General features: G+C 33.6%; 2 long non-coding RNA genes across 5 annotated transcripts in view; one reads left to right on the plus strand and one right to left on the minus strand.

The window, feature by feature from the left end:
- Positions 1-2,006, plus strand: part of LOC103876965 — a 128,916-nt gene extending 126,910 nt beyond the window's left edge. Inside the window, exon 7 of one of the 2 annotated variants that reach the window (XR_001894130.3) lies at positions 1,943-2,006. This is a non-coding gene — a long non-coding RNA (uncharacterized LOC103876965). The remainder of the gene's footprint in view (positions 1-1,942) is intronic. The other variant, XR_636440.4, reaches the window with a different exon arrangement.
- Positions 2,007-3,823: 1,817 nt separating this feature from the next.
- Positions 3,824-21,443, minus strand: part of LOC110741062 — a 599,818-nt gene continuing 582,198 nt past the window's right edge. For 2 of the 3 annotated variants that reach the window (XR_002516650.2, XR_002516651.2), the window contains exon 4: positions 3,824-5,448. This is a non-coding gene — a long non-coding RNA (uncharacterized LOC110741062). Of the gene's footprint in view, positions 5,449-13,565; positions 14,060-21,443 lie in introns of those variants that run through there. The other variant, XR_004178260.1, reaches the window with a different exon arrangement.

Below are 21,443 nucleotides of genomic sequence, written 5' to 3' on the forward strand. Positions count from 1 at the left end.
ATTAAGGATGGATTAATATGCTGCTAGAATATGATGCTGTGAGCAAAAAATTTTTGTGAAATTCTTTTTAACTATTCACATTCAAAAATGAATTGAAACTCATACTATTTACCAAAAAGCGGCAAATAAGAGAACAACCCTTCACATAAGTAAATTGCACCCTAATGAATTTTAATAGATAAGTATATTTGATGTATAAGAATGCTTGTGATTTTTGAACATTGATCTTGTATACTGAGACTTTGCTGAAGCTGGTTATCAGCTGAAGGAGATTTGGGGCTGAGACGATGGGGTTTTCTAAATATACAGTCATGTCATCTGCAAACAGGGACAGTTTGACTTCCTCTTTTCCTAATTGGATATCCTTTATTTCTTTATCTTGCCTGATTGCCCTGGCCAGAACTTCCAACACTATGTTGAATAGGAGTGGTGAGAGAGGGCATCCCTGTCTTGTGCCAGTTTTCAAGGGGAATGCTTCCAGTTTTTGCCCATTCAGTATGATAATTGGCTGTGGTTCTGTCATAAATAGCTCTCATTATTTTGAGATATGTCCCTTCAATACCAAATTTATTGAGAGTTTTTAGCATGAAGCACTGCTGAATTTTGTCAAAGGCCTATTCTGCATCTATTGAGATAATCATGTGTTTTTTGTCTTTGGTTCTGTTTATAAGGATGGATTACGTTTATTGATTTCAGGTATAAGTTGAACCAGCCTTTGCATCCCAGGGATGAAGCCCAATTTGATCATGGTGGATAAGCTTTTATGCTGCTGGATCTTCGGTTTGCCAGTATTTTATTGGAGAATTTTATATCGATGTTCATCAGGGATATTGGTCTAAAATTTTCTTTTTTGTTGTATCTCTGCCAGGCTTTGGTATCAGGATGATGTTACCCTACAAATGAGAGTTAGGGAGGATTCCTTCTTTTTCTGTTGATTGGAATAGTTTCAGAAGGAATGGTACCAGCTCCTCCTTGTACCTCTGGTAGAATTCGGCTGTGAATCCATCTGGTCCTGGACTTTTTTTTGGTTGGTAGGCTATTAATTATTGCCTCAGTTTCAGAACCTGTTATTGGTCTATTCAGGGATTCAGCTTCTTCCTAGTTTAGTCTTGGGAGAGCGTAAGTGTCCAGGAATTTATCCATTTCTTCTAGATTTTCTAGTTTATTGGTGTAGAGGTGTTTATAATATTCTCTGATGGTAGTTTGTATTTCTGTGGGGTGGGGTACTAAGTACAAAAATGTGTTTGTGATAACACATGTATTTTTCCTTCATGCATATAAGTTTGAAACAAATTTGAAGACAAAACTTCCTCTTCATGTATAGAAACTAGAACCTGTTAACTGGATACCTAATTTTTAACGTGGTTTCTTTGTTTTACAGAAAAATATTTTATATACAAGATGGTTAAAATAGGTAAATGGCTGGTGTCTATGTGACATCTCTCTGAAATTTCAACCACAAATCTAATTGGAATGTCCTTTTTGAATTAATCACTTGCTTTTTTACCTTTTACTATAAAACTTAATTTGTTATTTAGTCACAGCCATTATTAAATATAATATGTGCGATTTTCAAATATTCTTATAGGACTACCAGACAGTGAAGGGGACCCAACAATAACTTGCTGAATGTTTGAATAAATGTTAAAGAAAATATGCAATTATTTTACCTAAGAGCAGAGAAGAGACACTCAGGAAATGAATATTATTTATTTGTTATTTAATTTAGTGCATCATTGTTATTTACATCCTGAGAGAGGCTTTGTTTATCGATATTTGACTGTCTGCTTCTGATATAAGTCCAGAAATTTTATATAATAACATAAAAACTTAAATATTTCTATCTTGTCAAAAATATTCAACTTAGTTCACCTGGCTGAGATAACGTTCCCTCTTCTCTCTTTCAAGTGATAGACTCAATCCTTTATTCCCTTTTTTTCAGAGAATCATATTTCAGAGAATCAACAACTCTTTTTATTAGCCTTGAAGATGACGAAACTACATTTATTGCATGCTAATAAAGTTAGAGACATCACAAAATCCTACTTGTAATTCATGATTTTCATCAGTTTTTACTCTTGCTTTGCCCTTTGCCTTTTGATTTTGTTTGGTCTATTTTTGTTTCCCCAACTCACCCTAGTTGCCAAATTGCCCAGTTGATCTTTCAAAAAGAAATAACGTTATATTCTGGGTAATACAATTTTTACGCATGTAGTACTTTAATATTAAAACGTTTATTCTCGCCAGGCGTGCTGGCTCACGCCTGCAATCCCAGCACTTTGGGAGGCCGAGGTGGGCGGATCAGGAGGTCAGGAAATCGAGACCATTCTGGCTAACACAGTGAAACCCCGTCTCTACTAAAAAATACAAAAAAAACTAGCTGGGCGTGGTGGCGGGAGCCTGTAGTCCCAGCTACTTGGGAGGCTGAGGCAGGAGAATGGCATGAACCTGGGAGGCGGAGCTTGCAGTGAATGGAGATTGCGCCACTGCACTCCAGCCTGAGCAACAGAACGAGACTCCGTCTCAAAAAACAAACAAACAAACAAGAAAACACAACTTTATTTTCTTTAAGGTAAATCACTGAAGTTTGATGCACTCCAGAGTTTTCTAACTATTCCATATTATGGAGACTGTGAAATTACTCTCAAGTTTTCCAAGATATGTACAAGGGAATGGTTTCTCAGTGATACTTTTTTTTTTTTTTTTTTTTTTTGGCTAATGATATTCAGACAAATTTAACTATTTTTCTAATAGTATAAAATCGTTCATAAAATTGTAATTTCATGGTTGGTTTGTTTGTTTCTTTGTTTTTTGAGACGGAGTCTCACTCTGTCGCTCAGGCTGGAGTACAGCGGCACAATCTCAGCTCACTGCAACCTCTGCCTCACAGGTTCAAGCAGTTCTCCTGTCTTAGCGTCCCGAGTAGCTGGGACTACAGATTTGCACCGCCACACCTGGCTAATTTTTGTATTTTAGCAGAGACAGGGTTTCACCCTGTTGGTCAGGCTGGTCTCTAACTCCTGACCTCAGGTGATCCACTCGCCTCGGCCTCCCAAAGTGCAGGGATTACAGGCATGAGCCACTGCACCCAGTCAGAATTTCATGTTTTTCTGTGATATACTTTTATGTTGTAGCTATCTTATGTTCCTGATTCACTAATCTGTCACTTATATGCCTCTGAAATCTTGCAAAAACCGACTTGTTTCATGGCTTCATATATTCACACATGCATTCATTTGTTCATTCAGTAAGTGCTTATTAGCCAATTACAGAATTGCAGGCTCTGAGCTAATGTCTAGAGATAAAATAATAAACAGCAAATTGTTTATTACTTTCAATGGCAAAATAAGTATATAAGATATATAAAACATTATATAAAAACACTTTGCTTTTATATTTGTGTATTTCCTCTAGTCTCTAATTAAAGCATTAAAAGAAACAACCTTGCATAATTTCTTATGACATCCAGGAAGCTCTAATATTTTGCAGAAATTCTTTAAACGTTTTTTTTCCTGCATTGTGATATACATGATTTGTATTTGGGCACAAATGGTTTTAGGCCAGGACAAGAAAAGATGTCCACAATTCCACACTGGAATATGAAGTTCTAATTTTATGAATTACTTTATACTATTAGAAAAAATGTATTAGTTAAATCTGTTTAAATGTCATACAGTTTCCATATCAGTAATGAAAACTAACTAGAATTATCAAAACAAGTGGGGAAAAAAAAAAACAAACTTACTTTCTTATTCCAAGATTCACTAAAATCTGCTGTAATCAAATATTATATTGTGGGGAAACATAAAAACATACATAAATAGAAGAGATAAGATAGCCCATTTTTATTAGTAACAAAAGTTGTATACATTTTAGCCAAAATACAAGGCACACAAAAAAGTAACAGAGAGCTGTAAGACAAAGCAACCAACTAAACTAGACTTAGATATGACACAGAAGTTGTAATAATCTCTTCAGAAAATTTAAAAAACTGATTAATTTGTTAAATACAATTATGGAAAAAGTGAATATCACAAAAGATTAGATGTGTGATTACCAATGGACTGGTAGAAACTGTAAATACAAAAGTCTAATGAAAATGTTAGAAATAAAAAACACAGTAAAAGTGATGAAGTATGCATTCAACAAGCTCATCAACCAACTCAACACATGAGTAAAGAACATGTAAAGTTATCCCTTCAGATCAGGATCAAGGCAATGTCGATATCTCTCACTAGTTTCAAAAGTCCTAGTAAGTGAAATAAAACGAGACAAAGAAATAAGAATCATAGAGAATAAAAATGGTAAAATAAGTCTATTTATATAAGCAAGATATTTGCATATGTATTCATAGTCTATAGATCTATAACAAAATCTCCAGATTTAGTAAAATAATTTTGGAATGTTCCAGGGTACTAGTTCAATTACATATTTGCATAATGGGCATGAACAACTGGAAATTTTTTTTTAATTTTAACTTAATTTAATTTTTAGAGGTGGGGTTCTGTGTTGCCCGGGCTAGACTCAAACTCCCTCCTGGGCCTAAGTGAGCCTTTTGCCTCAGTGTTCCAAGAAGTTGGGACTATAGGCACATGGAAATTAATTTTTAAAGTAATAGTTACAATAGCGTCAGGAAAAATAAAATATGTAGGTATAAAGTTAACAAAAATAGATACAGGATTTGCATGTTATCTACAAATGCTGACTAAGAAATCAAAAATGTCTTAGTAAATGAATAAATATATCGATTTCATGGAATGGAATATTCACTATTTTTATAATGTTTATTATTCTCTAATTGACCTATAGAATGAATGCAAACCCAATCTAATTCCCTGTATGTACTTTTGTTGTATTGACTAGCTTATGCTAATTTTATATAGAAAGGGACAGCATAGATAATTACCGAAACAAGTGGAACAAAGTAAAACAAATTTGGAGGATTTACTAAAATCTGTTGTATTGGGAAAGGCAGTACCTGTCCTAGGTTTAGATTTAGTGAGAAAGTATCTTACTGTTTCAGACTCGATGAGTATGGCTTTGTTCTGCTTAAGCATTGTGTTTCAGTGGCCCTCAGGCATGCCCCTAGTTTTTGATATTTCAGACTTCCCAGAGGAGGTGTCAAGATCCCTCTACCACAGCACTAATGGGGTGCTCATAGGCCACTTTCCCTGCATTGTCTTCCAGGAGGGAATGTGGTGGCGGATGTCCACTATTGAAACTGATCTTGCTCTGTATCTTTTTGTGAGTAAAGTAATTTTCCACCAAGTACTTGACTTGTGTTTTGTTGGTAACTCCAATACCAGGAGACAGTAGGCAGAAGTATCTGCACTTCTATTCCTGGTGGCTGGTATTGTGATGATCTTCATTATCCTCCATATTGTGAGAGTCCTCTTCTGGCATTAGTAACTGGTACACAGTGCTCTGCTCTACATGTATTATCATGTTCTGGGCAAAATAATAACATAGAACCGATTAGAGAGCACATAAATAGACACATAACATACAGTGTGCTATTCATTAATAACAATGCAAAAGAAACTCACTAGAGAAAGTTTTGTTCACTCAACCAGTGGTGCTTAACTAACTGGAACTTCAATGCATACATCTAAACTTATGCAAACGTTAAATCAATATGAATGATAGACTGAAATCTAAAATTTAAAACTGTAATTCATGAATTATATAATATATAGAGAAAAATCTTCATAGCCATATATTAGAAAAAAGGTTTGTTTTGTGTCACAGTACCCTTTACAAGAAAAATATAGATAAATTGGACTTATTCAAAATTAGAAACTAGTTTTTCATGAATAAGTGAACTAAATCCTTTTAAGTGAATGAAAAGAAAAACTATGCATTGTCTAGTAAAAGGAATCAGAGATTCTTGAAGTGGTTGATTCACCTGATGATTAGAAGCATCCTGTGCTGTATGAGAATAAGGAAATATTCAAAAAAGTCTGGAGATATGCTTAAATGGCACAGAAAACAACCTAAAAAAGCTCCTATGGGCTAACATTAGAAAATTTTGAGTAAAAATAAGTAAATAAATAAATGCATTGGTTTATGACCCAGAAATGTTCATCAAGTAGTGAATGAAAAAACAAATTGTAGAATCCCTAAACAATAAATTATTACACAAAAATCAAAACAATGGGCAACTAATACATAGATAAGGTGGTTAACTGACAACTAATGCAACTGAGTTGGGGAAAGCTTGATGTCAACAGTCCTCTACCATTACAAGAGCCGCTGATAAAACAAAAATATCTGGGTATAGAATTGCATAAAAATAAAACATAACCAGTGAGTCATGCTGCTTAGTTCTTGCTCTAAGTGCAAAATTTAGCAGTGTCCAACCCAACTAGGGTCTGGATTATGCAAACCCTCTCCATAGTTAAAAGAAATAGGAACTGATGGAGTACAATAATAGTAATTGGTTTTTTAAATAAAATTATCTTGTAGAAATGGAAAAAATGAATAGAATTTAAATTATATTGTACAGCTCTTAGATAATATGTTTACTATAGGTTCATCCAAGTGTTATTAATTGACCATTAAGTGTTCAAGTATTATTAATTGAGCTTCTATTTTGTCTTAGGCATTTTGTAAATTTTTGAAGACATAACAGTGAACAATACATATTTCCTTACCTTTGCAAGCTTCCCATCTAATTAGAAACACATAATAGTTTTTCTCTCTCAACCTCACCCCCTTCTTTCTCCCTCACACACACATATACAAACACAAAGATATAATTTTTGACAATCTCCAATGAATTTGAGGAATTCCAAACTCTGATCAAAGTCTCAGCATCTTCTTATCTTCTGAAACACAACTTTGATCCTAGACCATCTTGAACTTTCTAAGGTTCCTACATGTCCTGTAATGATGCATGAATAAAAATAAAAGCACCCATCCCCCCCTTTATTGCCTAATGAATTCAACACATTCAACAACCAGATTTTAGAGGAAGATAAATTAGGTGCAGCTATAAGTTCATTTCAGGGCTGACTGTTGATTGAAACATGAAGGATACATTTTCAAACTCAGCACTGAGAGAGAACTGATTTATGTTATTTCATCAAAAGATAAATAAGGTGAGATTTTACTCATTAATATGACATAGGTTTAATCTCTTTTCTACTTGAGCTGCAAACTATTTCTAGGTCTTAATGAAACTAGTTTAATGATATTTTTAGGATTGCAAATGTATTTTAACTATCAGGATCTAAGTTAATATGATTTTCTAAATTATTGCAATTTCTGGAATTTAGATCTGGTTTTTATATATACACACACATATATGTATATATACACACATATATGTATATATACACACATATGTGTGTGTATATATATATCTGTATATGTGTGTATACACACAGATACACACATATAATGTATATGTATATATAAATGATAAAGAATATACTGACCTTCCAACTTCTTATAGTTTTTCTTCCTCCAGCAAAGAGAAAGTTGACACATACTAGTCACTATGACTACTAATTAATTATAGTATATAACTGGAACTCATCAATTGTTTTGCCTCATTTGCTTACCCAAATGGCTAAAGTACTGGACTGTCTTCTTTCTTGCAAGATCAAATCTATATTTGATCTTGGATTATTTTTACAAAGTAGTAACAGAGCTCAACAGGATAGCAAAAACTGCTGAATTTTATATGGACTCTGGTTTATAAGATATCCTGGTCCAGCATTAAAATATCTTGTGGATAGTAATTAAAACTACACAACTTTCTTAGTTTGGAGTTCTAAAATACACTTTTTGATTGATAGTATCTTAGCAGAATATGTGCCTTTTAATTTAATATCTGATAATAAAAAATGTGCCAATTTCTCAAAATATTACTGAGATGAATATCTTGACAGTCCAACGGGAACACATGGACTCAATTTCAAATATTAAAAATGTAATATATAACTGAGAATCTTATGGAAGTTAATCTGATTTATCAGTCAGTATAATATTTCCTTCTATACAATTCTTCATGATGGTTTTGCATTTGTATAAGCTCCTTACCTACCCTTACTTCAGGGTAGCTTTTAAGTTGGGTATCTGCCCCAGATATTCTAGGATTATCTACCTCCTACTACCCTGAAACACAGTAACTTGCTTTGATCTGGTCTTCCTCGTTTTCGTCTTGTGCCATGCATCTGAATTCTACATCTTTACCAATCCTTTTCAGGATCATATCTTATTTGGACTCTTCACAAGGCCTTTATTCCTTTTTATTAATATATACCTATAATAAATAAGTTTAGATGTCATTTTGACTAGATTAAGGGATGTCTAGATATCTGGTAAAGCAGTATTAGCAGGTGTGTCTTGTGAGAGTGTTTCCACAGGAGATGGCATGTGAGTTAGTGGACTGAGTAGGGAATATCCCACCTCAATATGGGCCAGGAACCATCCAATAGGCTGGAAGCCCGAAAGAACAAAGACAGTGGAAAGGAGAATTCACTCTTTGTTTTCTGAAGTTGGAATGGCCTTCTTCTCTGGCCTTTTGATATGTGCATCAGAATGCCAGGTTTTTGTTCTTTGGGCTCCTGGACTTGTACCAGCATGCCCTCACCTCCTGCCCCTACCACATTCATAGGCTTTTGGCATTGGGTTCAGAGTTACACTGTTGTTTCTCTGATTCTGAGGGTTTGGGACTTGAACAGTCTTGCTACCAGCTTCCCTAGCTTCCCAGTTTTCAGACAACATGCTATGGAACTTCTTAGCCTACATAATAATGTGAGCAAATTCCCTTAATCAATCTCCTCTCTATGATATATGTATCTGTGTATCTATCTATCTATCTATCTATCTATCTATCTATCTATCTATCTATGTATCTATATCCTATTCATTGGGTCTTTCTGGAAAATCCTGAATAGTAAATTGATTACAAATTTTACCAATATAAATAATATGTAGTATACAATTAACAGATGATAAAATATTTAATACTGCTTCTTGCAAATTTTACATAGCCAATTGGTTCTGACATAATTATCTTATTTTTCCAGCTTGAATGAAGTGTAATTGACAAATAAAAGTTGTATTCATTTAAGATATACAATTTTATGATCTGATATACATGTACATTGTGAAATAATCACCACAATCAAGCTAATTAACATCTACATTACTTCACATTATTGCTATTGTCTTGTTGTTATTCTTTTCTGTGTGTGTGTCTGTGGGTGGAAAGAACATTTAATAGCTGCATGATTTTAAATCAACTCAGTACCTGCATCTTATATTACATCCAGATTCATGCTCTGCAGCTTGGCATACACTCTCTACCTCACAACTGCATGCCCTCAAAATCTGTCCCCCAAATAATTATCCTCTTCTTGGCTTTTAAAAACTTATTTAAGTAGCTATTGTATCTTCATTTAGTTCTTTCTTCTACAGATAAAATATCCACAGTAACTTCAATGAATCCTCGTAAGCCGCATAATATAGTGCAATGGTTTAAAACTATATTTAAAAGATGTCTAGGAGTCACGCATATCTAATTTTCCATCACCCAGGAGTAGAATGGTGAGGGTTTGGCCGAGTTGGAATATATGTGGCTCTGTGCTCTGCATTTTTACTTCAAGCACAGGTTGCTCAGCTCTGATAGTATTTGTTTTAAATACAACATACCAATTAGGCATGTTTGAAGATTTCATTAAACAAATAGGTAGGCTATAAAATATTCCCAAACAATTAGCTTAAATTTTAAAAGAACAGATTTTGGTGTCTGACAGACCTGAATTTAAAACACAGCTCAACACTTACTTATTAACCACTTACCTTGTATTACCTTAGATAGTTTAATCTCATAGCCACTCAAGTTTTTTAACTGTACCATTGGGAAAACAATCCATAATTTATATGTTGTAGGGACTAGGAAATTTATTTGTATTTCTTTTTTTTTTTTTTTTTTGAGACGGAGTCTCGCTCTGTCGCCCAGGCTGGAGTGCAGTGGCCGGATCTCAGCTCACTGCAAGCTCCGCCTCCCGGGTTTACGCCATTCTCCTGCCTCAGCCTCCCGAGTAGCTGGGACTACAGGCGCCCACCACCTCGCCCGGCTAGTTTTTTGTATTTTTTAGTAGAGACGGCGTTTCACCGTGTTAGCCAGGATGGTCTCGATCTCCCGACCTCGTGATCCGCCTGTCTCGGCCTCTCAAAGTGCTGGGATTACAGGCTTGAGCCACCGCGCCCGGCCAATTTATTTGTATTTCTAACACACTGATAAAAAACATTTTCATATAGTGAATACTTGAAAAATTATTACTTGAAATTAAGGTTTTGGCCATACTGAATCAATGAGTGTCTCACTTATGCTATAAAAATTTATAAAACTGAACAAAATCTATGAAGAAACACTTCAAGTATTGAACAACATATGCATTGGCTTGATCATTCAAAAAACTAAAACACATTGGAAGAGCTATACACTACTTACCTTACTGTTCAACATGGGAAAAATTCAAAACTAAGTACAGGGAAGTCGAGCTCAAATGAAGGGATCAGTGGTTTGACTAGTTGAAGAAAAAGAAACCAATGTTCATGACTGCTGAGGTGATTGAAATTTGCAGTTACAGGCATTGGAATGGTGGAATATTCACAGAGAAGGCGTTTCAGATGTATACCTTTGGTTGTTTTTCACTCACCCAAATACTAATCCAACAGAGCAAAAGACCATGTTAGAGAACCATAGTGGAAAGCTGAAGTGAGACACCAGAGCTTGCAAAATGCTAGTAGTGTTTGAAGTTCTGACAAGAGTGGAGTTGATTTTGTGACTGATAATACTTTGAAGAGCCAAACATAACACAGATGTTGAAATTAATAGCCAAGAAACTTAAACAACTATTATAAATATTTACAAGATACTCAAGCAAAAGACATAAATTGAACAAATGGACTCCGAGGAGAAAAACTGAAACAATACAAAAGTCACAAGTGAAATTATAAGTGCTTAAATACAATGTCTGAAATTAAAAATGTACTGGATTTTACTAAAATCAGATTGTATAGTGACACAACATCTGCATATAGGGCAATAGACACTATTCTAAATACGACAGAGAGAGGATAAAGATTTTAAAGAAATTGACATTATTATTATTATTTTTTTTTTTTTTGAGACGGAGTCTCGCGCTGTGTCACCCAGGCTGGAGTGCAGTGGTGCGATCTCGGCTCACTGCAAGCTCCGCCTCCCAGGTTCACGCCATTCTCCTGCCTCAGCCTCCGAGTAGCTGGGACTACAGGCGCCCGCCACCACGCCCGGCTAGTTTTTTGTATTTTTAGTAGAGACGGGGTTTCACCATGTTAGCCAGGATGGTCTCGATCTCCTGACCTCGTGATCCACCCGCCTCGGCCTCCCAAAGTGCTGGGATTACAGGCTTGAGCCACCGCGCCCGGCCTGACATTATTTTTAATTGTGTTTATTTGGATCTTCTCTCTTTTTTTCTATATTAGTCTAGCTAGCAGTCCATCTATCTTTTTAATTATTTCAAAGAACCAGCTCCTGGAGTAATTGATCTCATGTACGGTTTTTCATGTCTCAATTTCCTTCAGTTCAGATTTGATTTTGGTTATTTCTTGTCTTTCTTGTCTTCTGCTAGGTTCCTCTAGATGTGATGTTAGGTTGTTCGTTTGAGATCTTCAAACTTTTTGATTTGGGCATTTAGTGCTATTATAATCCTTCTTAACACTGCTTTGGCTGTGTCCCAGATATTCTGATGTATTGTATCTTTTATTCTCACTTGTTTCAAAGAACTTCTTAATTTCTGCCTTAATTTCATTAGTTACCCAGAAGTCATTCAGCAGAAGATTGCTTAATTTCCATTTAATTGTATGGTTTTAAGTTATTTTTCTTAGTATTAATTCCTATTTTTATTGCTTTGTGGTCCAAGAGTGTTGTTGGTATAATTTTTTTTGTTTTAATTTGTGGAGGGTTGTTTTATGCCCCGTTGTGTGGAAAATTTTAGAGTATGTGCCATGTGGCAATGAAAAGAATGTATATTCTGTTGTTTGGGAGTGGAAAACTTTGTAGATATCTATTAGGTCCATTTTTCAAGTATTGAGTTAAGGTCCTGAATATCTTAGTTTTCTGCCTCAATATTCTGTCGAATACTTTCATTAAGGTGTTAAAGTCCCCCACTATTATTGTGTGGTTATCTAAGTCTCTTCATAGATCTTCAAGAGTTTGCTTCATGTATCTGGAATGACAAAGGGGACATTACCATTCACCCTACAGAAATACAAAAAACCCTCAGAGACTATTACAAATACCTCTTTGCACCCAAGCTAGAAAACTAGAAGAAATGGATACATTGCTGGTAAAACACAATCTTCCAAGATTGAATCAGGAAAAGATCAAATCCCTAAACAGACCAATAATGAGTTCTGATATTGAATCAGTAATAAAAAACCTACCAACCAAAAAAAAAAAAAAAAAGGCCCAGAACCAGACAGATTCACAGCTGAATTGCTGAATTCTACCAGGTGTATAAGGAAGAGCTGCTAACATTCCCACTGAAACTATTCTAAAAACTTGAGGAGAAGGGACTTCTTCCTCATTCTCTGAAGCCAGCATCTTCCTGATAGCAAAGCCTGGAAGAGACACACCAAAAAAAAAAAAAAGAAAATTTCAGGCCAGTAGCTTTGAATAACATAGATGTAAATATATTCAACAAAATACAAGAAAATTACAGAAGCACATCAAAAAGCTAGCCCATCACAATCAAGTAGGATGCAAGGTTGCTGCAATAAATGTTATTCACCATATAAACAGAACTACAAACAAAAACCGCCTGATCATCTCAGTAGATGCAGAAAAGGTTTTTGATAAAATTTAGCATTCCTCCATGTTAAAACCCTCCAAAAAACTAGGCATTGAAGAAATACACCTCAAAATAATAAGAGCCATCTATGAAAAACCCATGGCCAACATCATATTGAGTGGGTAAAAGCTGGAAGCATTCCTCTTGAAAACCAGAACAAGACAATAATGTCCTCTCTCACCACTCCTATTAAAAATAACATTAGAAGTCTTAGCTAGAGCAATCAGGCAAGAGAAAGAAATTAAAGACATCCCAACAGGAAGAGAGAAAGTAAAAAAAATCCCTGTTTGCAGATAATATTATTCTATACCTAGAAAACTACAAAGTCTCTGCTCAAAATCTCCTTGCTCTAATAAAGACCTACAGCAAAGTTTCAGGATACAAAATGAGTAGCATTCCTATACACCAACAACATCCAAGCTGAGAGCCAAATCATGCACACAATCCCATTCATAGTAACAACAAAAAGATTAAATTACCTAGGAATACAGCTCACGAAGGAGGTGTAAGCCCTCTACAACAAGAATTACAAAACACTGTTCAAATAAATCAAAGATGACACAAATGGCAAAGCATTCCATGGTCATAGATAGCAAGAATCAATATTGTCCAAATAGCCATATTGCCCAAAGCAATTTATAGACACAATGCTATTCCTATCAAACTACCAATGACATTCTTCACAGAATTAGAAAAACTTTAAAAATATATATATATATACACATGCATACATATATATACACACATACATACATACATACAGGCCTGAATATCTAAGGCAATCCTAAACAAAAAGAACAATGCTGGAGGCATCAAATTGCCATACTTCAAACTATGCCACAAGGCTACAGTAACCAAAATAAACATGGCATGACATACGTGTCAGGTATGAAAACAGACACATAGACAAATATAACTGAAGAGAGCGCCCAGGAATAAGGCCGTGCGCCTACAACCACCTAATTTTCCACAAAATAAACATAAACAAGCAGTGAGGAAGGGATTCCCTGATCAATACATGGTGGCCACATGCAGAAGATTAAAACTTTCTTATACCTTTCTTATACCATATACGAAAATCTACTCAAGATGGATTAAACACTTAAATCTGAAACCAAATCCTATACAAACCTTGGAAGATTACCTGGGAAATACTATTCTGGACCTAGGACTTGGCGAATACTTCACAACAAAGGTGCCAAAAGCAACTGAAAAAAAAAAAATCAAATATTGACAAACGGGGTCTAATTAAAGAGCTTCTGTGCTGTGAAAGAAACTATCAGCAAAGTAAATAGACAGTTTACAGAATGGGGGAAAATATTTTCAAACTATACATCCATCAAAGGTCTAATATCCAGAACCTATACGGAATTTAAACAAATTTACAAGCAAAATCACACAACCCCATTATAAAGTGGGCAAAGGACATGAACAGACACTTTTCAAAAATGGACATTCATGTAACCAACAAGCATATAAAAATTCTCAACATCACTAATCATTACAGAAATGAAAATCAAAACCACAATGAGTTTCTCACACCAGTCAGAATGGCTATTATTATAAAGTCAAAAAATTTTAGATGCTGGCAAGTCTGTGGAGAACAAGAAATGCTTATTCACTGCTGATGGGAGTGTAAACTAGTTTGGCAAGTGTCAAAAGCAGTTTGGCAATTTCTGAAAGAATTTAAAATAGAATTACCATTTGACCTAGCGATTCAAATATTGGGTATATACTCAAAGGGACACAAATCATTCTACCATAAAGGCACAAGCACATATTATTCATCATAGCACTATTTACAAAAGCAAAAACATGGAATCCATCTAAATGCCCATTAATGGTAGACTAGATAGAGAAAATGTACACCATGAAATGCTATGCAGCTATGAAAAAAGAATGAGATCATGTTGTTTGCAGCAACATGGATGAAGCTGGAGTCCATTATCCTAAGAAAACTGATGCAGGAACAGAAAACCAAATACTGCATATTCTTACTTATAAGTGGGAGCTAAACATTGAGTAAATATGGACATAAAGAAGGGAACAACTGAAACTGGGACCTACCTGAGGGTGGAACATGAGAGGAGGTTAAGTGTCGAGAAACTACCTATTAGGTACTATGTTTATTACTTGGGTGAAAAAATTGTATCTTAAACCCCCATGCAATGCACCTATATAACAAAACTTGCATGTATACCCCTGAAAATGAAATAAAAGTAGAAAAAAAGAGAAATTGACATAGCCTCGTTGACTTGTAGGGAAAATATTAAGTAGCCAAATATGGATAATGAGAATCTCAAAAAAGAGAAAAGATATGAGGACCATAAAAAATAAATTTCCAAATTTGATGAGAAATAGCAATCCACATATTTACAATACTTATAAATCTCAAGCAGGATAAATGCATACATACAAATAGACAAATGAAAGTAAGGACATCATAGTACAATTATGGAAAACAAAACTAGGGGATAGTGGGAGGTGGGGATGTTTAACAGGTACAAAAAATATAAAGAGTGAATAAGACCTAGTATTTGATAGCACAATAGGGTAGCTATGGTAAAGAATAATTTAATGGCACATTTAAAAACAACCAAAAGAGTATAATTGAACTCTGTAACACAAAGAATAAATGCCTGAAGGGATTAATACCCCATCTTCCGTGATGTGATTATTATACATTGCATACCTGCACCAAAATATCTCATGTACTTCATAAATATATATACCTACTATGTACCCACAAAAATTAGAAGTTAAAAATTTTAAAAATCTTAAAATAAAAAAATTGAAACATCACACAGATATCTATATGAATATAGATCAGAATAACTGTCCCTCACTTTGCTATTGTAAATAGTGCTGCAATAAACATACAGGTGCATGTGTCTTTATAGTAGAATGATTTATATTCCTTTGAGTATATACCCAGTAATGGGATGGCTGGGTCAAATGGTATTTCCAGTTCTAGATCCTTGAGGAATCTCCATACTGTCTTCCACAATGGTTGAACTAATTTACATTCCCACCAACAGTGTAAAAGCATTCCTATTTTTCCACAGCCTCACCAGCATCTACTGTTCTTAACTTTTTAATAATCACCATTCTGACTGGAGTGAGATGATATCTCATTGTGGTTTTGACTTGCCTGTCTTTAATGATCAGTGATGTTGAGCTTTTTTACATATGTTTGTTGGCCACTTAAATGTCTTCTTTTGAGAAGTGTCTGTTCATATCCTTTGCCTACTTTTCAATGGGGTTGTTTATTGTAAATTTGTTTAAGTTCTTTGTAAATTTTGGATATTAGACTTTGTCAGATGTATAGATTGCAAAATTTTTCTCCCATTCTGTAGGTTGCCTTGCCTGTTCACTCTGATGTTAGTTTATTTTGCTGCGCATAAGTTCTTTATTTTAATTAGATCCCATTTGTCAATTTTGGCTTTTGTTGCAATTGCTTTAGTGTTTTCATCATGAAGTCTTTGCTCATGCCTATGTCCTGAATGGTATTGTCTAGGTTGTCTTCTAGTGTTCCAACCCATATGCCTATCAGTGATAGACTGGATAAAGAAAATGTGGTACATGTACACCATGGAATACTCTGCAGCCATTAAAAAATGAGATCATGTGCTTTTTAGGGACATGGATGAAGCTGGAAGCCAACATCCTCAGCAAACTAACACAGGAAAACAAACACACACCACATACTCACTCATAAGTGGGAGTTGAACAATGAGAACACATGAACACAGGGAGGGAAACAACACACACCAGGGCCTGTTGAGGGGTGGGAGGTGAGGGGAGGGAACTTAGATTGTGGGTCAATAGGTGCAGCAAACCACCATGGTACCTGCATACCTAGGTGACAAACCTGCACGTTCTGCATATGTATCCAGAACTTAAAGTAAAACTAGAAAAAAAAATTGTGAAAAATCATAGAACAATGACATGCAATAGAAACATATTAATTTAAGATACTATAATTTTACATTAACTGTCCAGTATTATTTTATTTTCCAGTCTTTTTATGATCTCTAGCTCAATTTCTCAAAGGCCTTATGAGTTCACAGATCTAAATTAAGAATTACCCATTTGTCCATTAAATCTTTGAAAACTGCATTGTTCAGGTTTCAGTTGAAGTAATGTTACATAAAAATAATCCCAAACTTAGTTGTTTGCCACAATACACATTTATTTCCTTCTCATGGATGTGCAAGTAGGCTATAGTTCTGTTAGGCTTGGCTGTGATCAGCTGAAGTCATCTTCTGGATGACATTTGGGTGCAGAACTGCTTCATGTGTCTACCTATAATTTTTATTACTTAACCTGCTATACTTGCTGTTATCTCTTGTATAATATTAAATAGAAGTGGTGATAGCAAGTTATCTTTGCATGGTTCACTATCTCAGAGGGATAAAACTCCATTTTTTTGCCATTAAGTGTAACATCTTTTGTGGGAACTCTATATCAGTAAAAACAAGTTGCTTTCCTCCATAGTTTGCTAAGAGTTTCTATTACAGATGCTGAAATAGATGAAGAGCTTTATGGCATATGTTGAAACGGTTTCATCATTTGTTTTCTGCTGATAATATAGTGAATTATATTACATATTATTATGTTTTGATGTTGGACCAAACTAGCACTCATGGAGTAACTCCAGTGTTCATATTTTATATAAATTATAAAATTCAATTTACTATTATTTGAAGTAGAATTTGTGTTAATAATGGGAGATTAGTCTGAAATTTTTGCTTCTTTTCATGTTATTGTCAGATTTTGACATCAAATACATGCTGGCCACATGAAATAAGTTGGAAAGTATTATCTTTCTTCAATGTGTGTATAATAAGCTCTTTTTAAAAATATGTATGTATACATGTATATGTGTGTGTGTGTGTGTGTGTGTATTCTGAGGTTTCAGAAGGTGGACATTATTTAATTTTAAAAACTTTGGAAATACTGAAAAGGCAGGCATCTGAACCTTATGCTCTATTTGTAAAAACATTTTAATGCAATTTTGATTTCTTTAATAAAATAGGCTTAGATTTTCCTCTAAAAAAAGAATAATTGTCAATTTCCCATCAGAAAAAAACAACAAACCACAAAGAAATAGAATGGCATGGCACTTTAAATGACTGAAAGAAGAAAAATATCAATTTACAATTTTATATCTACCAAACCTATCTTTCCAAAATAGAGCTGAAATAGAGACTTTTAAAATGAACAAGAACTTTCCAGAGTCAAACCCTAACCTTTAAAAAAGCAAAAAAAAAAAAAAAAGAACAAGAACTAAGAGAACTCATTGCCAGAAGTTCTGCCCTACCCAATACTTTAAAACATTATCAAAAATAAGAGGAAATACTATCAAATGGGAACATAGGCCTACATGATGAAAAGAAATGTATATTTTAGACACTGAATGTCTAAAAATATATAATATATAAAAAGAAATATATCTTTTAGATATTTCATATCTAAAAGATGATTTTATTTTCTTATTTTACAATATATATGGCTGTTTAAAGCAAAATAATGACAACATATTATGGAGTTTGTAAAATATATTGAAGTTAAATATGTGATAATGATAACACAAAAGTTGGAAGCAGAATAAATCAACGTATGCTGTTTTAAGTTTCTAAAATTTTGTTGTAATTTCTAAAAAATGCTAAATGCTATATTAACTTGGTGAAAAATTAAGGATGGGCATTATTGATATATTGAGCTAACAATAAAAATATAAACCAAACACCAATTGGCTAAAATATTAGTAAATGAGATAGAATTGTAAAAAATAAATGCTTCATTTAATAAAAAGATGACAAGAAATATGAAACAAAGAACACATAGAACAATAAAAATGCAAAGATTGTACACTTAAACCAACAGTATCAAAAATTATTTGAAATATAAATAAAGTAAAACTCTCCCACCCAAAAAAATACAGCAGAGATTGACAGGTCAAATAAAAAAGCAAGACTCAACTATATGCTATTTCTGAGAGATAAGCTATAAACACAGTACCAAATAGTAAGACATAAAGGAGAGAAAAAGATATACTGTGAAAACTCTAATCGGATTTTAAAGTGACAGGTTTAAATAATTTCAACCATTTGTGTTTTAGAGCAGAAAAAAATTACCATATATAAAGGCATTCATAAAATAGTAAAATAGCCAACTAATCAAGAAGACATAACTGTTCTAAATGAACACAAATGTAATAACAAAGAATTGAATTATACAATACAAAAACTGAAAGAACTAAAGGAAGAATTAAATCACAATAAGGTGGAAGATTTAAGATATTCTCTTAGCAATTGACAAAACAATTATTTTTATAAAAATCAGTACCTGGTGTCTGTGTGTGTATCAACTTTTATAGAACATTAGATCATTAGAACTGCCATGACATAACAGAGACTTTTTCCAATGTACATAGAAGGCTCATCAAGGTAGTTCATATGCCAGCCTATAAATTAAGCTCGAATACATTTTTTCAAAACGGAAATACATAGCAAATGTCCTTTCAGGAAAAATCGTAATTAAATTTGAAATCAATAAAAAATAAAATACCCAAAAAATTTCCCAATATGTGGAAATTAAGCAACACCCCTACAAACTGTGAATCAGGGAAAGGCATTCTACCTTCACTTCACACCATGAACAGAAATTAATTTTATATAGTTTATAGAATTAAATGAAAGGACCAAACATATAAAACTTCTGGGGAGAAACAACTAGGGTAGACAGAAATGGGTTTTCAGAACAGGGAAAAGAAAACTCACAAGACAAGCGATTGATAAATTTAACTTCTTCTGTGTCACAGAAGAACAATAATTGAGAGAGTGATAAATTTGGCTTCTTCTGAGAGAGAAGAGGTATATCCTCTATATATGTGTGTATAAAATATATGAGCTATATATTTCTCTCATAGATGTATATAGATTAATATATATGAGATATATGTCTCACGTACATAAGATATATATGAGGTATATAAAGCACATTAGAGTCAAGAAGGTACAATTACATATATATCTCAGATGAGATACATTTCACATATGTGCATCTCATATTTATATCTCATATATATCTCATATATTAAAAATATATCTCATATATATATCCCATATCATATATATCTCATGTCTCTCATATATATGTCCTATGTTAAATATATATATAAATACATGACAAAGAACTTGTGTTGACACTTTTAGGCTCAAAGAAATGCAAATTAAAACTAAAGAGATATTATTATAAACCCATTCCATATGTATGAAGACTAGAATGCCTAAAATGTAGACGGGCATGACCAAATGCCAACAGTGATATGGAACAAAATACATTTCTTGTAAGTGTAAAATGTTGGAATCATTTGGGAAAACAGCTTGGCAGTAATTCTTAAATTTAAAGGTATGACTACCCTATGTTTGTGATATAGCAATTTCACTTCTAGATCTATAGTTAGAAAATTAAATAAAATACAGTTCACAAAAAAGACTTTTTGACAAAAATCTTCCTAACAGTTTAATTAATGTAGACTCAAAATGAAAATAATTCATCAATTGGAAAATGTATAAACACATTGTTGAAAATTCTAATAATAGCATATTATGACTTAGCAATGAACAGAATAAAGAATAAACTGAACTAATGAGATATTCATAAGCGATTAAATATATCATGAAAATTTAACAGATATGCCAATCTAAGAAACAACATATCAAAGAATACATACCATATGATACATTTATATGAAGTTCTAGAAAAGACACAACTAATCTATGGTGATAGAAATCAGAGCAGTGGTTGCTTCCAAGAGAGTGGGAGGTAAACAGTGAAGGAGTAGATTACTTTCTTAAGATAAATGTTTCATATCTTAATATACTTCTGGATGACACATGTGTTTAGATTTGTCAAAACTTAGAAAAACTGTATACTTAAACTCTGTGCATTTATTTTACTGTGTGAATATTACAGAAGGAAGAGAAAGGAGGAGGGGGTGGGGGAGAGGAGAAAGAGAAGAAGAAATGGTTATCATTCTGTTGCTTTCCCATCTGTCCTTCAATTTCCTGATTGCATTCCTTCAAATCTTTCTCTCCCATGAACTCTCCCTAATTCTTATGCTTTTAAAAATGTGACCTAGAACCTGCCTTTTAAAAGAATAAAATGCTCTTTTTTTCCCCAGACATGATTATAGATTTAGAATTGTTACCTATTTAATATTGACATGTTTTTTGCTTAATATGCCATTTTATTTTTTAACAAATGGAAGGATATACACAGACATATTTCTTTAACTTCAATCAGAATGTTTACTCGAATTTTAATTTTAATGTTAACTTTTTAAAGCAATTTAAAAAATAAATAAATAAAAGTCCTTTGACATTCTCTCCAGATTACATTTTAAATCCACAAAAGAAAATCTGTCTCATAATGAAATAGTATGTTGATTTTAATAGAAAGTGCTATTGTGGTATTAGAGACCCATATTAATTACTAGAACTTTCAAGCCATTTTTTTTTCTTTGTTTTATAATGTCCATCAATCAGGTCTGCCCTAAAAGTGGAAGGATTCCTTGTGTCAGGT

This window comes from Papio anubis, chromosome 14 (assembly GCF_008728515.1).
Source record: "Papio anubis isolate 15944 chromosome 14, Panubis1.0, whole genome shotgun sequence".
In the NCBI taxonomy this organism is placed as follows: domain Eukaryota; kingdom Metazoa; phylum Chordata; class Mammalia; order Primates; family Cercopithecidae; genus Papio; species Papio anubis.